Source organism: Salminus brasiliensis, chromosome 13, assembly GCF_030463535.1.
Source record: "Salminus brasiliensis chromosome 13, fSalBra1.hap2, whole genome shotgun sequence".
Classification (NCBI taxonomy): Eukaryota; Metazoa; Chordata; class Actinopteri; order Characiformes; family Bryconidae; genus Salminus; species Salminus brasiliensis.
In genome coordinates, this window is record NC_132890.1 from 12665959 (window position 1) to 12681644 (window position 15686).

Consider the following 15686-nt stretch of genomic DNA (forward strand, 5'->3'; position numbering starts at 1 on the left):
TAAAAGAACAACTGTTGTAGATGTACGTAGGTCTGGGAGGAGAACTTTAAAAACCTCAATGCAACTGGAAATCAGCCATTCCACTTCCTAGAAAACAATTCACAAGTGGTGAAGGACTTTTGATTTGCTCCCCTCCCCGCCCCCGAAACGAGAACGGGAACCCATGAATGAAGGCCCAAGACCTGAGGTTGTGTGTAACGGTGAAATAACATCACGACTGTGATGAAACGGTGCTGTTATTTCCCCACAGCTCACTCCCTTTCGGGATGTGTTGCTTTAATATGACCTAATTAAGTGATCTAAATTAGCAGGTGTTTTTTTTAAATAGCAAATATTGGGGTCGGCCCACCCAAGCGTTGTCATTATGATTGGTTGTAGTCTTGCTATGCGTTGACATGCTGTAACAGACTTTCCCCCATGTTGTCAGTTTCCTCTAACGTACACTGACCCCTACTGACAGGCTTGGGTTCCTTTTATCCACAGCATTTCCTCCACAGAGTTCTGGTTTGATATTTTTCAGTGTTTTGTGAGAAATTGGCTATAATTAAGCCAAACTACAAGTGATTGGTTTCCATCCCATGGCAGGCCATGCAGGTGGGCTTTAACGGCAATTTTCCGCTGAAAAGTTTCAACTCCTAAGACTCCACAGAGTGTATGAAATGTAATACAAGGAGGTATGTGTAAAAAAAAAAGTGTAATGTGTTGTATATTTGTGAAAGCGTAAAGTAAGATGGAGTAAAAGGAAGAAGAGCAAGTGAAAGAATGTGCATGTGAGTGCTTGAGGATGAGAAAAGCTTACAGCACCTGGTATTCCCAGGCGGTCTCCCATCCAAGTACTAACCAGGCCCGACCCTGCTTAGCTTCCGAGATCAGACGAGATCGGGCGTGCTCAGGGTGGTATGGCCGTAAGCGAAAGCACTGCTTCCACTTAGCCTATTTATAAGCATGCAGCAAAATACGCCTGCCTCTTCCACACTACACACCCCGCTCGCTCTCCCCTCCCCTCCCCCCGCCCCTCCCCTTCCCCTCCCCCCTTTATTCGGTGAAAGATAGACTGTGTATCATCAGCGGCTCCGAATTGCTTCATGTGGTTGTTCGTGAGGTATCTCAAATACTGAAAGCTATACGAAAACGTTCAACTACGTTTAACATCTAACGCTGGATCCGTCTATTGTACTTTACAGCTGCAGTCTTAGGGTTATTAGCTAACTATACAGTGGGGGGAAAAAGGATTTAGTCAGTCACCAATTGTGCAAGTTCTCACACTTAAAAAGATAAGAGAGGCCTGTAATTCACATCATAGGTACACCTCAACTATGAGAGACAAAATGAGAAAAAAATTAAATCAGAAAATCACATTGTCTCATTTTTAAAGAATTTATTTGCAAATAATGGTGGGAAATAAGTATTTGATCAATAACAAAAGTTCATCTCAATACTTTGTTATATATCCTTTGTTGGCAATGGCAGAGGTCAAACGTTTTCTGTAAGTCTTCACAAGGTAGGCATACACCGTTGCTGGTATGTTGGCCCATTCCTCCATGCAGATCTCCTCTAGAGCAGTGATATTGTGGGGCTGTCGGTGGGCAACGCGGACTTTCAACTCCCTCCAAAGGTTTTCTATGGGGTTGAGATCTGGAGACTGGCTAGGCCTTGAAATGCTTCTTACGAAGCCACTCCTTTGTTGCCCTGGCAGTGTGCTTGGGATCATTATCATGCTGAAAGACCCAGCCACGTTTCATCTTCAATGCCCTTGCTGATGGAAGGAGGTTTGCACTCAAAATCTCACAACACATGGCCCCATTCATTCTTTCATGTACATGGACCAGTCGTCCTAGTCCCTTTGCAGAGAAACAGCCCCAAAGCATGATGTTGCCACCCCCATGCTTCACAGTTGGTAGGGTGTTCTTTGGATGCAACTCAGCATTCACGAGTTGTGTTTGTACCAAACACATTAGCAGTGGTCTTGTAGGTCTCCCATTTTCTGATTATTGCTCCCACAGTAGATTTCTTCACACCAAGCTGCTTGCCTATTGCAGATTCAGTCTTCCCAGCCTGGTGCAGGTCTACAATTTTGTTTCTGGTGTCCTTCGACAGCTCTTTGGTCTTCACCATAGTGGGGTTTGGAGTGTGACTGTTTGAGGTTGTGGGCAGTTGTCTTTTCTACTGTTAACGAGTTCAAACAGGTGCCATTAATACAGGTAATGAGTGGAGGACAGAGAAGCCTCTTAAAGAAGAAGTTACAGGCCTGTGACAGCCAGAAATCTTGCTTGTTTGTAGGTGACCAAATACTTATTTTCCACCATTATTTGCAAATAAATTCTTTAAAAATCAGACAATGTGATTTTCAGATTTTTTCCCTCATTTTGTCTCTCATAGTTGAGGTCTACCTATGATGTGAATTACAGGCCTCTCTCATTTTTTTAAGTGGGAGAACTTGCACAATTAGTGACTGACTAAATACTGGTTGACTAAAGCAGGTCTGAACGGTATTCGGGATAGTTCAGTTTGTCACAGGTCTACACGTCTGCTTGTGTAGTCTGTTTCCCATTACAAAGCTAAAGGTACACAGACTGTCGTTGTAGCTTTGTATTCTTGCACAACGCATGGCTGTCCTGCTGTTAGCAGCTGCAGTCTGCTGCAGGCTAACTCAACGATGATGGCTGTAGTTGTGAACATATCGACATTCCTCCTAGTGTTTTTTCGTGTCCGCCCGTGTTCAGCAATAGTGACATAAGTAAAACGAGCAGATAAAACTCAGTTACATAAAACATGTCCTTTATAAAACCGGCGAGTTTCTTTAGTTAAAGCGCATCTTCAGATGGTTTCTTTTCAGTAGCTCATCTTGGAGTTTCCAGAAACTACAACTTCTGTGTAAGACTTTTTTTTTTTTTTTTTTAAATCTCTGTGAAGTTAATTTAAATGAGAATGGTTAGTTATGTTTATGTGTGCCATATTTGTGGATTTTACGAATTTAAGCGTCAGTTTCATCGATTGCAATAATATTTATGTAAATGTCCGACGCATATGTGTAAGTAACTTTTAATGTAATTATTGGAAGATATTTATGTAGTGTATCTATTTCACCCTGAAAATGTCATACTCTCCGTCACTGCCTGTTTTCCCAAAAGAGACTAAGCGAATTTGTTATGAGTAGAATGTGTATCATGGAGTTTATCCCAGCAAACATATAACTTATAGAGGTCTGGAGGCCTCTTCAGTACATCAGGCACTTATCAGTTAGTTTCGGCTTCTCGCTGGGGAGAATAGGGAAAAGTGAAGACAACCGATGGATCATTTTCCACTCTTAATAAGTAAAGCTCAGTTATTTCTCCTGCTAACACATAGAACAGAAAAGCTTCAGTATAACGTCAGTGTTGTATCCATACAATATACTGAGGGTTAAATTAATTCATACTAGGTGTGATAAGTAACTTCATTTTCTTATTTTACATTTGATAGCATGAACATTTTACATATTTTATAGACTACACAAGTAACACAAATAAATGCAAATGCCACTTTTTGTGACAAATACAATTGACAATAATTAAGATGTATCTATTTCTATACAGACGTTTTTAAAAGATTATTTAATTTCGCATTTTATTTTATATTTCATAGTCCTTTTTTTAGTGTGGAAAAGAAGCTGTTCTTGTCCACATTCATTACAGTTTACATTTTTTTTACTCTTGATAAATGATTATTGAATATTGGGAGTAACAGGTGCTTTTTCATTCTGAAGCACAGGGAGCTTCCATTTACTGCTCTTTCAGGAGTAAACCGACACAGCAGCAAAGGCTCACACCGGCCGGCAGACTCGGTCTTGTCAACATAAAAGGCCTTACCCAACGTCGGAATATGGTGCTGTATTTACTTTGCCGCAGTTTAATAATTAAGCTTGTGTTCTCCTTCAACTGCAAAAAAAAAAACAAAAACAAAAAAAAAACCCACATCAGTCAAATGCGGTTGTAAAACAGGTCAATTCTAAAATTCCAAATGTTTCTCAACAGTCTTGGCTTCTTTTATTTACACCCTTAAATTTGACATACTAAGCTACAACATGACTATGGGATAAATGCAGGGGCTACTTCCTACCAATATGGAAGCCGGGAAAACAAAACAAGAGGCTGGCACGCCGGGTGAAGCATCGCTCTCAGGTGAGTTGCGAGTTGCAGGGATGCCGATGAAGCAGGCTCGGGCTGAGTGGGCCGGCCAGCCATTTAACTAAGGGAAGTGTGTGTCGCCATGTCAAGTTCAAAGAGCTCTGTGATGCTTCAGGGGGATAAAAGAACAACTGTTGTAGATGCACGCAGATCTGGGAGGAGAATTTTAAAAACCTCAATGCAACTGGAAATCAGCCATTCCACTTCCTAGAAAATAATTCACAAGTGGTGAAGGACTTTTGATTTGCTCCCCTCCCCGCCCCCGAAACGAGAACGACAACCCATGAATGAAGGCCCACGACTTGAGGTTGTGTGTAACAGTGAAATAACATAACGACTGTGATGAAACGGTGCTGTTATTTCCCCACAGCTCACTCCCTTTCGTAATATGTTGCTTTAATATGACCTAATTAAGTGATCTAAATTAGCAGGTGTTTTTTTTTTTAAATAGCAAATATTGGGGTCGGCCCACCCAAGCGCTGTCATTATGATTGGTTGTAGTCTTGCTATATGTTGACATCCTGTAACAGACTTTCCCCCATGTTGTCAGTTTCCTCTAACGTACACTGACCCCTACTGACAGGCTTGGGTTCCTTTTATCCACAGCATTCCCTCCACAGAGTTCTGGTTTGATATTTTTCAGTGTTTTGTAAGAATTTGGCTATAATTAAGCCAAACTACAAGTGATTGGTTTCCATCCCATGGCAGGCCATGCAGGTGGTCTTTAACGGCAATTTTCCGCTGAAAAGTTTCGACTCCTAAGACTCCACAGAGTGTATGAAATGTAATACAAGGAGGTATGTGTAAAAAAAAAAGTGTAATGTGTTGTATATTTGTGAAAGCATAAAGTAAGATGGAGTAAAAGGAAGAAGAGCAAGTGAAAGAATGTGCATGTGAGTGCTTGAGAATGAGAAAAGCTTACAGCACCTGGTATTCCCAGGCGGTCTCCCATCCAAGTACTAACCAGGCCCGACCCTGCTTAGCTTCCGAGATCAGACGAGATCGGGCGTGCTCAGGGTGGTATGGCCGTAAGCAAAAGCACTGCTTCCAGTTAGCCTATTTATAAGCATGCAGCAAAATACGCCTGCCTCTTCCACACTACACACCCCCCCTCCGCCCTTTATTCGGTGAAAGTAGACTGTGTATCACCAGCTGCTCCGAATTGCTTCATGTGGTTGTTTGTGAGGTATCTCAAATACTGAAAGCTATACGAAAACGTTCAACTACGTTTAACATCTAACGCTGGATCCGTCTATTGTACTTTACAGCTGCAGTCTTAGGGTTATTAGCTAGCTATACAGTGGGGGAAAAAAGGATTTCGTCAGTCACCAATTGTGCAAGTTCTCACACTTAAAAAGATAAGAGAGGCCTGTAATTCACATCATAGGTACACCTCAACTATGAGAGACAAAATGAGAAAAAAATTAAATCAGAAAATCACATTGTCTCATTTTTAAAGAATTTATTTGCAAATAATGGTGGGAAATAAGTATTTGATCAATAACAAAAGTTCATCTCAATACTTCGTTATATATCCTTTGTTGGCAATGGCAGAGGTCAAACGTTTTCTGTAAGTCTTCACAAGGTAGGCATACACCGTTGCTGGTATGTTGGCCCATTCCTCCATGCAGATCTCCTCTAGAGCAGTGATATTGTGGGGCTGTCGGTGGGCAACGCGGACTTTCAACTCCCTCCAAAGGTTTTCTATGGGGTTGAGATCTGGAGACTGGCTAGGCCTTGAAATGCTTCTTACGAAGCCACTCCTTTGTTGCCCTGGCAGTGTGCTTGGGATCATTATCATGCTGAAAGACCCAGCCACGTTTCATCTTCAATGCCCTTGCTGATGGAAGGAGGTTTGCACTCAAAATCTCACAACACATGGCCCCATTCATTCTTTCATGTACATGGACCAGTCGTCCTAGTCCCTTTGCAGAGAAACAGCCCCAAAGCATGATGTTGCCACCCCCATGCTTCACAGTTGGTAGGGTGTTCTTTGGATGCAACTCAGCATTCACGAGTTGTGTTTGTACCAAACACATTAGCAGTGGTCTTGTAGGTCTCCCATTTTCTGATTATTGCTCCCACAGTAGATTTCTTCACACCAAGCTGCTTGCCTATTGCAGATTCAGTCTTCCCAGCCTGGTGCAGGTCTACAATTTTGTTTCTGGTGTCCTTCGACAGCTCTTTGGTCTTCACCATAGTGGGGTTTGGAGTGTGACTGTTTGAGGTTGTGGGCAGTTGTCTTTTCTACTGTTAACGAGTTCAAACAGGTGCCATTAATACAGGTAATGAGTGGAGGACAGAGAAGCCTCTTAAAGAAGAAGTTACAGGCCTGTGACAGCCAGAAATCTTGCTTGTTTGTAGGTGACCAAATACTTATTTTCCACCATTATTTGCAAATAAATTCTTTAAAAATCAGACAATGTGATTTTCAGATTTTTTCCCTCATTTTGTCTCTCATAGTTGAGGTCTACCTATGATGTGAATTACAGGCCTCTCTCATTTTTTTTAAGTGGGAGAACTTGCACAATTAGTGACTGACTAAATACTGGTTGACTAAAGCAGGTCTGAACGGTATTCGGGATAGTTCAGTTTGTCACAGGTCTACACGTCTGCTTGTGCAGTCTGTTTCCCATTACAAAGCTAAAGGTATACAGACTGTCGTTGTAGCTTTGTATTCTTGCACAACGCATGGCTGTCCTGCTGTTAGCAGCTGCAGTCTGCTGCAGGCTAACTCAACGATGATGGCTGTAGTTGTGAACATATCGACATTCCTCCTAGTGTTTTTTCGTGTCCGCCCGTGTTCAGCAATAGTGACTTAAGTAAAACGAGCAGATAAAACACAGTTACATAAAACATGTCCTTTATAAAACCGGCGAGTTTCTTTAGTTAAAGCGCATCTTCAGATGGTTTCTTTTCAGTAGCTCATCTTGGAGTTTCCAGAAACTACAACTTCTGTATAAGACTTTTTTTTTTTTTTTTAATCTCTGTGAAGTTAATTTAAATGAGAATGGTTAGTTATGTTTATGTGTGCCATATTTGTGGATTTTACGAATTTAAGCGTCGGTTTCATCGATTGCAATAATATTTATGTAAATGTCCGACGCATATGTGTAAGTAACTTTTAATGTAATTATTGGAAGATATTTATGTAGTGTATCTATTTCACCCTGAAAATGTCATACTCTCCGTCACTGCCTGTTTTCCCAAAAGAGACTAAGCGAATTTGTTATGAGTAGAATGTGTATCATGGAGTTTATCCCAGCAAACATATAACCTCATAGAGGTCTGGAGGCCTCTTCAGTACATCAGGCACTTATCAGTTAGTTTCGGCTTCTCGCTGGGGAGAATAGGGAAAAGTGAAGACAACCGATGGATCATTTTCCACTCTTAATAAGTAAAGCTCAGTTATTTCTCCTGCTAACACATAGAACAGAAAAGCTTCAGTATAACGTCAGTGTTGTATCCATACAATATACTGAGGGTTAAATTAATTCATACTAGGTGTGATAAGTAACTTCATTTTCTTATTTTACATTTGATAGCATGAACATTTGACATATTTTATAGACTACACAAGTAACACAAATAAATGCAAATGCCACTTTTTGTGACAAATACAATTGACAATAATTAAGATGTATCTATTTCTATACAGACGTTTTTAAAAGATTATTTAATTTCGCATTTTATTTTATATTTCATAGTCCTTTTTTTAGTGTGGAAAAGAAGCTGTTCTTGTCCACATTCATTACAGTTTACATTTTTTTTACTCTTGATAAATGATTATTGAATATTGGGAGTAACAGGTGCTTTTTCATTCTGAAGCACAGGGAGCTTCCATTTACTGCTCTTTCAGGAGTAAACCGACACAGCAGCAAAGGCTCACACCGGCCGGCAGACTCGGTCTTGTCAACATAAAAGGCCTTACCCAACGTCGGAATATGGTGCTGTATTTACTTTGCCGCAGTTTAATAATTAAGCTTGTGTTCTCCTTCAACTGCAAAAAAAAAACAAAAACAAAAAAAAAACCCACATCAGTCAAATGCGGTTGTAAAACAGGTCAATTCTAAAATGTTTCTCAACAGTCTTGGCTTCTTTTATTTACACCCTTAAATTTGACATACTAAGCTACAACATGACTATGGGATAAATGCAGGGGCTACTTCCTACCAATATGGAAGCCGGGAAAACAAAACAAGAGGCTGGCACGCCGGGTGAAGCATCGCTCTCAGGTGAGTTGCGAGTTGCAGGGATGCCGATGAAGCAGGCTCGGGCTGAGTGGGCCGGCCAGCCATTTAACTAAGGGAAGTGTGTGTCGCCATGTCAAGTTCAAAGAGCTCTGTGATGCTTCAGGGGGATAAAAGAACAACTGTTGTAGATGCACGCAGATCTGGGAGGAGAATTTTAAAAACCTCAATGCAACTGGAAATCAGCCATTCCACTTCCTAGAAAACAATTCACAAGTGGTGAAGGACTTTTGATTTGCTCCCCTCCCCGCCCCCGAAACGAGAACGAGAACCCATGAATGAAGGCCCACGACTTGAGGTTGTGTGTAACGGTGAAATAACATAACGACTGTGATGAAACGGTGCTGTTATTTCCCCACAGCTCACTCCCTTTCGTAATATGTTGCTTTAATATGACCTAATTAAGTGATCTAAATTAGCAGGTGTTTTTTTTTTTAAATAGCAAATATTGGGGTCGGCCCACCCAAGCGCTGTCATTATGATTGGTTGTAGTCTTGCTATATGTTGACATCCTGTAACAGACTTTCCCCCATGTTGTCAGTTTCCTCTAACGTACACTGACCCCTACTGACAGGCTTGGGTTCCTTTTATCCACAGCATTCCCTCCACAGAGTTCTGGTTTGATATTTTTCAGTGTTTTGTAAGAATTTGGCTATAATTAAGCCAAACTACAAGTGATTGGTTTCCATCCCATGGCAGGCCATGCAGGTGGGCTTTAACGGCAATTTTCCGCTGAAAAGTTTCAACTCCTAAGACTCCACAGAGTGTATGAAATGTAATACAAGGAGGTATGTGTAAAAAAAAAAAGTGTAATGTGTTGTATATTTGTGAAAGCATAAAGTAAGATGGAGTAAAAGGAAGAAGAGCAAGTGAAAGAATGTGCATGTGAGTGCTTGAGGATGAGAAAAGCTTACAGCACCTGGTATTCCCAGGCGGTCTCCCATCCAAGTACTAACCAGGCCCGACCCTGCTTAGCTTCCGAGATCAGACGAGATAGGCCGTGCTCAGGGTGGTATGGCCGTAAGCGAAAGCACTGCTTCCACTTAGCCTATTTATAAGCATGCAGCAAAATACGCCTGCCTCTTCCACACTACACACCCCGCTCGCTCTCCCCTCCCCTCCCCTCCCCCTTCCCCTCCCCTTCCCCTCCCCCCTTTATTCGGTGAAAGATAGACTGTGTATCATCAGCGGCTCCGAATTGCTTCATGTGGTTGTTCGTGAGGTATCTCAAATACTGAAAGCTATACGAAAACGTTCAACTACGTTTAACATCTAACGCTGGATCCGTCTATTGTACTTTACAGCTGCAGTCTTAGGGTTATTAGCTAGCTATACAGTGGGGGGAAAAAGGATTTAGTCAGTCACCAATTGTGCAAGTTCTCACACTTAAAAAGATAAGAGAGGCCTGTAATTCACATCATAGGTACACCTCAACTATGAGAGACAAAATGAGAAAAAAATTAAATCAGAAAATCACATTGTCTGATTTTTAAAGAATTTATTTGCAAATAATGGTGGGAAATAAGTATTTGATCAATAACAAAAGTTCATCTCAATACTTTGTTATATATCCTTTGTTGGCAATGGCAGAGGTCAAACGTTTTCTGTAAGTCTTCACAAGGTAGGCACACACCGTTGCTGGTATGTTGGCCCATTCCTCCATGCAGATCTCCTCTAGAGCAGTGATATTGTGGGGCTGTCGGTGGGCAACGCGGACTTTCTATGGGGTTGAGATCTGGAGACTGGCTAGGCCTTGAAATGCTTCTTACGAAGCCACTCCTTTGTTGCCCTGGCAGTGTGCTTGGGATCATTATCATGCTGAAAGACCCAGCCACGTTTCATCTTCAATGCCCTTGCTGATGGAAGGAGGTTTGCACTCAAAATCTCACAACACATGGCCCCATTCATTCTTTCATGTACATGGACCAGTCGTCCTAGTCCCTTTGCAGAGAAACAGCCCCAATGCATGATGTTGCCACCCCCATGCTTCACAGTTGGTAGGGTGTTCTTTGGATGCAACTCAGCATTCACGAGTTGTGTTTGTACCAAACACATTAGCAGTGGTCTTGTAGGTCTCCCATTTTCTGATAATTGCTCCCACAGTAGATTTCTTCACACCAAGCTGCTTGCCTATTGCAGATTCAGTCTTCCCAGCCTGGTGCAGGTCTACAATTTTGTTTCTGGTGTCCTTCGACAGCTCTTTGGTCTTCACCATAGTGGGGTTTGGAGTGTGACTGTTTGAGGTTGTGGGCAGTTGTCTTTTCTACTGTTAACGAGTTCAAACAGGTGCCATTAATACAGGTAATGAGTGGAGGACAGAGAAGCCTCTTAAAGAAGAAGTTACAGGCCTGTGACAGCCAGAAATCTTGCTTGTTTGTAGGTGACCAAATACTTATTTTCCACCATTATTTGCAAATAAATTCTTTAAAAATCAGACAATGTGATTTTCAGATTTTTTCCCTCATTTTGTCTCTCATAGTTGAGGTCTACCTATGATGTGAATTACAGGCCTCTCTCATTTTTTTAAGTGGGAGAACTTGCACAATTAGTGACTGACTAAATACTGGTTGACTAAAGCAGGTCTGAACGGTATTCGGGATAGTTCAGTTTGTCACAGGTCTACACGTCTGCTTGTGCAGTCTGTTTCCCATTACAAAGCTAAAGGTACACAGACTGTCGTTGTAGCTTTGTATTCTTGCACAACGCATGGCTGTCCTGCTGTTAGCAGCTGCAGTCTGCTGCAGGCTAACTCAACGATGATGGCTGTAGTTGTGAACATATCGACATTCCTCCTAGTGTTTTTTCGTGTCCGCCCGTGTTCAGCAATAGTGACATAAGTAAAACGAGCAGATAAAACTCAGTTACATAAAACATGTCCTTTATAAAACCGGCGAGTTTCTTTAGTTAAAGCGCATCTTCAGATGGTTTCTTTTCAGTAGCTCATCTTGGAGTTTCCAGAAACTACAACTTCTGTTTTTTTTTATATCTCTGTGAAGTTAATTTAAATGAGAATGGTTAGTTATGTTTTATTCGGTGAAAGTAGACTGTGTATCACCAGCTGCTCCGAATTGCTTCATGTGGTTGTTCGTGAGGTATCTCAAATACTGAAAGCTATACGAAAACGTTCAACTACGTTGAACATCTAACGCTGGATCCGTCTATTGTACTTTACAGCTGCAGTCTTAGGGTTATTAGCTAGCTATACAGTGGGGGAAAAAAGGATTTCGTCAGTCACCAATTGTGCAAGTTCTCACACTTAAAAAGATAAGAGAGGCCTGTAATTCACATCATAGGTACACCTCAACTATGAGAGACAAAATGAGAAAAAAATTAAATCAGAAAATCACATTGTCTGATTTTTAAAGAATTTATTTGCAAATAATGGTGGGAAATAAGTATTTGATCAATAACAAAAGTTCATCTCAATACTTTGTTATATATCCTTTGTTGGCAATGGCAGAGGTCAAACGTTTTCTGTAAGTCTTCACAAGGTAGGCATACACCGTTGCTGGTATGTTGGCCCATTCCTCCATGCAGATCTCCTCTAGAGCAGTGATATTGTGGGGCTGTCGGTGGGCAACGCGGACTTTCAACTCCCTCCAAAGGTTTTCTATGGGGTTGAGATCTGGAGACTGGCTAGGCCTTGAAATGCTTCTTACGAAGCCACTCCTTTGTTGCCCTGGCAGTGTGCTTGGGATCATTATCATGCTGAAAGACCCAGCCACGTTTCATCTTCAATGCCCTTGCTGATGGAAGGAGGTTTGCACTCAAAATCTCACAACACATGGCCCCATTCATTCTTTCATGTACATGGACCAGTCGTCCTAGTCCCTTTGCAGAGAAACAGCCCCAAAGCATGATGTTGCCACCCCCATGCTTCACAGTTGGTAGGGTGTTCTTTGGATGCAACTCAGCATTCACGAGTTGTGTTTGTACCAAACACATTAGCAGTGGTCTTGTAGGTCTCCCATTTTCTGATTATTGCTCCCACAGTAGATTTCTTCACACCAAGCTGCTTGCCTATTGCAGATTCAGTCTTCCCAGCCTGGTGCAGGTCTACAATTTTGTTTCTGGTGTCCTTCGACAGCTCTTTGGTCTTCACCATAGTGGGGTTTGGAGTGTGACTGTTTGAGGTTGTGGGCAGTTGTCTTTTATACTGTTAACGAGTTCAAACAGGTGCCATTAATACAGGTAATGAGTGGAGGACAGAGAAGCCTCTTAAAGAAGAAGTTACAGGCCTGTGACAGCCAGAAATCTTGCTTGTTTGTAGGTGACCAAATACTTATTTTCCACCATTATTTGCAAATAAATTCTTAAAAAATCAGACAATGTGATTTTCAGATTTTTTCCCTCATTTTGTCTCTCATAGTTGAGGTCTACCTATGATGTGAATTACAGGCCTCTCTCATTTTTTTAAGTGGGAGAACTTGCACAATTAGTGACTGACTAAATACTGGTTGACTAAAGCAGGTCTGAACGGTATTCGGGATAGTTCAGTTTGTCACAGGTCTACACGTCTGCTTGTGTAGTCTGTTTCCCATTACAAAGCTAAAGGTACACAGACTGTCGTTGTAGCTTTGTATTCTTGCACAACGCATGGCTGTCCTGCTGTTAGCAGCTGCAGTCTGCTGCAGGCTAACTCAACGATGATGGCTGTAGTTGTGAACATATCGACATTCCTCCTAGTGTTTTTTCGTGTCCGCCCGTGTTCAGCAATAGTGACATAAGTAAAACGAGCAGATAAAACTCAGTTACATAAAACATGTCCTTTATAAAACCGGCGAGTTTCTTTAGTTAAAGCGCATCTTCAGATGGTTTCTTTTCAGTAGCTCATCTTGGAGTTTCCAGAAACTACAACTTCTGTGTAAGACTTTTTTTTTTTTTTAATCTCTGTGAAGTTAATTTAAATGAGAATGGTTAGTTATGTTTATGTGTGCCATATTTGTGGATTTTACGAATTTAAGCGTCGGTTTCATCGATTGCAATAATATTTATGTAAATGTCCGACGCATATGCGTAAGTAACTTTTAATGTAATTATTGGAAGATATTTATGTAGTGTATCTATTTCACCCTGAAAATGTCATACTCTCCGTCACTGCCTGTTTTCCCAAAAGAGACTAAGCGAATTTGTTATGAGTAGAATGTGTATCATGGAGTTTATCCCAGCAAACATATAACCTCATAGAGGTCTGGAGGCCTCTTCAGTACATCAGGCACTTATCAGTTAGTTTCGGCTTCTCGCTGGGGAGAATAGGGAAAAGTGAAGACAACCGATGGATCATTTTCCACTCTTAATAAGTAAAGCTCAGTTATTTCTCCTGCTAACACATAGAACAGAAAAGCTTCAGTATAACGTCAGTGTTGTATCCATACAATATACTGAGGGTTAAATTAATTCATACTAGGTGTGATAAGTAACTTCATTTTCTTATTTTACATTTGATAGCATGAACATTTGACATATTTTATAGACTACACAAGTAACACAAATAAATGCAAATGCCACTTTTTGTGACAAATACAATTGACAATAATTAAGATGTATCTATTTCTATACAGACGTTTTTAAAAGATTATTTAATTTCGCATTTTATTTTATATTTCATAGTCCTTTTTTTAGTGTGGAAAAGAAGCTGTTCTTGTCCACATTCATTACAGTTTACATTTTTTTTACTCTTGATAAATGATTATTGAATATTGGGAGTAACAGGTGCTTTTTCATTCTGAAGCACAGGGAGCTTCCATTTACTGCTCTTTCAGGAGTAAACCGACACAGCAGCAAAGGCTCACACCGGCCGGCAGACTCGGTCTTGTCAACATAAAAGGCCTTACCCAACGTCGGAATATGGTGCTGTATTTACTTTGCCGCAGTTTAATAATTAAGCTTGTGTTCTCCTTCAACTGCAAAAAAAAAACAAAAACAAAAAAAAAACCCACATCAGTCAAATGCGGTTGTAAAACAGGTCAATTCTAAAATGTTTCTCAACAGTCTTGGCTTCTTTTATTTACACCCTTAAATTTGACATACTAAGCTACAACATGACTATGGGATAAATGCAGGGGCTACTTCCTACCAATATGGAAGCCGGGAAAACAAAACAAGAGGCTGGCACGCCGGGTGAAGCATCGCTCTCAGGTGAGTTGCGAGTTGCAGGGATGCCGATGAAGCAGGCTCGGGCTGAGTGGGCCGGCCAGCCATTTAACTAAGGGAAGTGTGTGTCGCCATGTCAAGTTCAAAGAGCTCTGTGATGCTTCAGGGGGATAAAAGAACAACTGTTGTAGATGCACGCAGATCTGGGAGGAGAATTTTAAAAACCTCAATGCAACTGGAAATCAGCCATTCCACTTCCTAGAAAACAATTCACAAGTGGTGAAGGACTTTTGATTTGCTCCCCTCCCCGCCCCCGAAACGAGAACGAGAACCCATGAATGAAGGCCCACGACTTGAGGTTGTGTGTAACAGTGAAATAACATAACGACTGTGATGAAACGGTGCTGTTATTTCCCCACAGCTCACTCCCTTTCGTAATATGTTGCTTTAATATGACCTAATTAAGTGATCTAAATTAGCAGGTGTTTTTTTTTTTAAATAGCAAATATTGGGGTCGGCCCACCCAAGCGCTGTCATTATGATTGGTTGTAGTCTTGCTATATGTTGACATCCTGTAACAGACTTTCCCCCATGTTGTCAGTTTCCTCTAACGTACACTGACCCCTACTGACAGGCTTGGGTTCCTTTTATCCACAGCATTCCCTCCACAGAGTTCTGGTTTGATATTTTTCAGTGTTTTGTAAGAATTTGGCTATAATTAAGCCAAACTACAAGTGATTGGTTTCCATCCCATGGCAGGCCATGCAGGTGGGCTTTAACGGCAATTTTCCGCTGAAAAGTTTCAACTCCTAAGACTCCACAGAGTGTATGAAATGTAATACAAGGAGGTATGTGTAAAAAAAAAAAAGTGTAATGTGTTGTATATTTGTGAAAGCATAAAGTAAGATGGAGTAAAAGGAAGAAGAGCAAGTGAAAGAATGTGCATGTGAGTGCTTGAGGATGAGAAAAGCTTACAGCACCTGGTATTCCCAGGCGGTCTCCCATCCAAGTACTAACCAGGCCCGACCCTGCTTAGCTTCCGAGATCAGACGAGATCGGGCGTGCTCAGGGTGGTATGGCCGTAAGCGAAAACACTGCTTCCACTTAGCCTATTTATAAGCATGCAGCAAAATACGCCTGCCTCTTCCACACTACAGGGGACACGCTCACTCGCTCA

General features: G+C 41.3%; 4 non-coding genes across 4 annotated transcripts; all 4 read right to left on the bottom strand.

Annotated features, from left to right (window-relative positions):
• Positions 1–792: 792 nt before the first annotated feature.
• LOC140575632 (5S ribosomal RNA) lies at positions 793–911 on the bottom strand. The gene has a single exon (XR_011980904.1). It is a non-coding gene; the product is annotated as a 5S ribosomal RNA (ribosomal RNA).
• A 4170-nt stretch (positions 912–5081) lies between these two features.
• LOC140575644 (5S ribosomal RNA) lies at positions 5082–5200 on the bottom strand. Its single transcript, XR_011980915.1, has one exon. It is a non-coding gene; the product is annotated as a 5S ribosomal RNA (ribosomal RNA).
• A 4123-nt stretch (positions 5201–9323) lies between these two features.
• On the bottom strand, positions 9324–9442 carry LOC140575951 (5S ribosomal RNA). Its single transcript, XR_011981202.1, has one exon. It is a non-coding gene; the product is annotated as a 5S ribosomal RNA (ribosomal RNA).
• Positions 9443–15477: 6035 nt separating this feature from the next.
• On the bottom strand, positions 15478–15596 carry LOC140575656 (5S ribosomal RNA). The gene has a single exon (XR_011980926.1). It is a non-coding gene; the product is annotated as a 5S ribosomal RNA (ribosomal RNA).
• Positions 15597–15686: the final 90 nt, after the last annotated feature.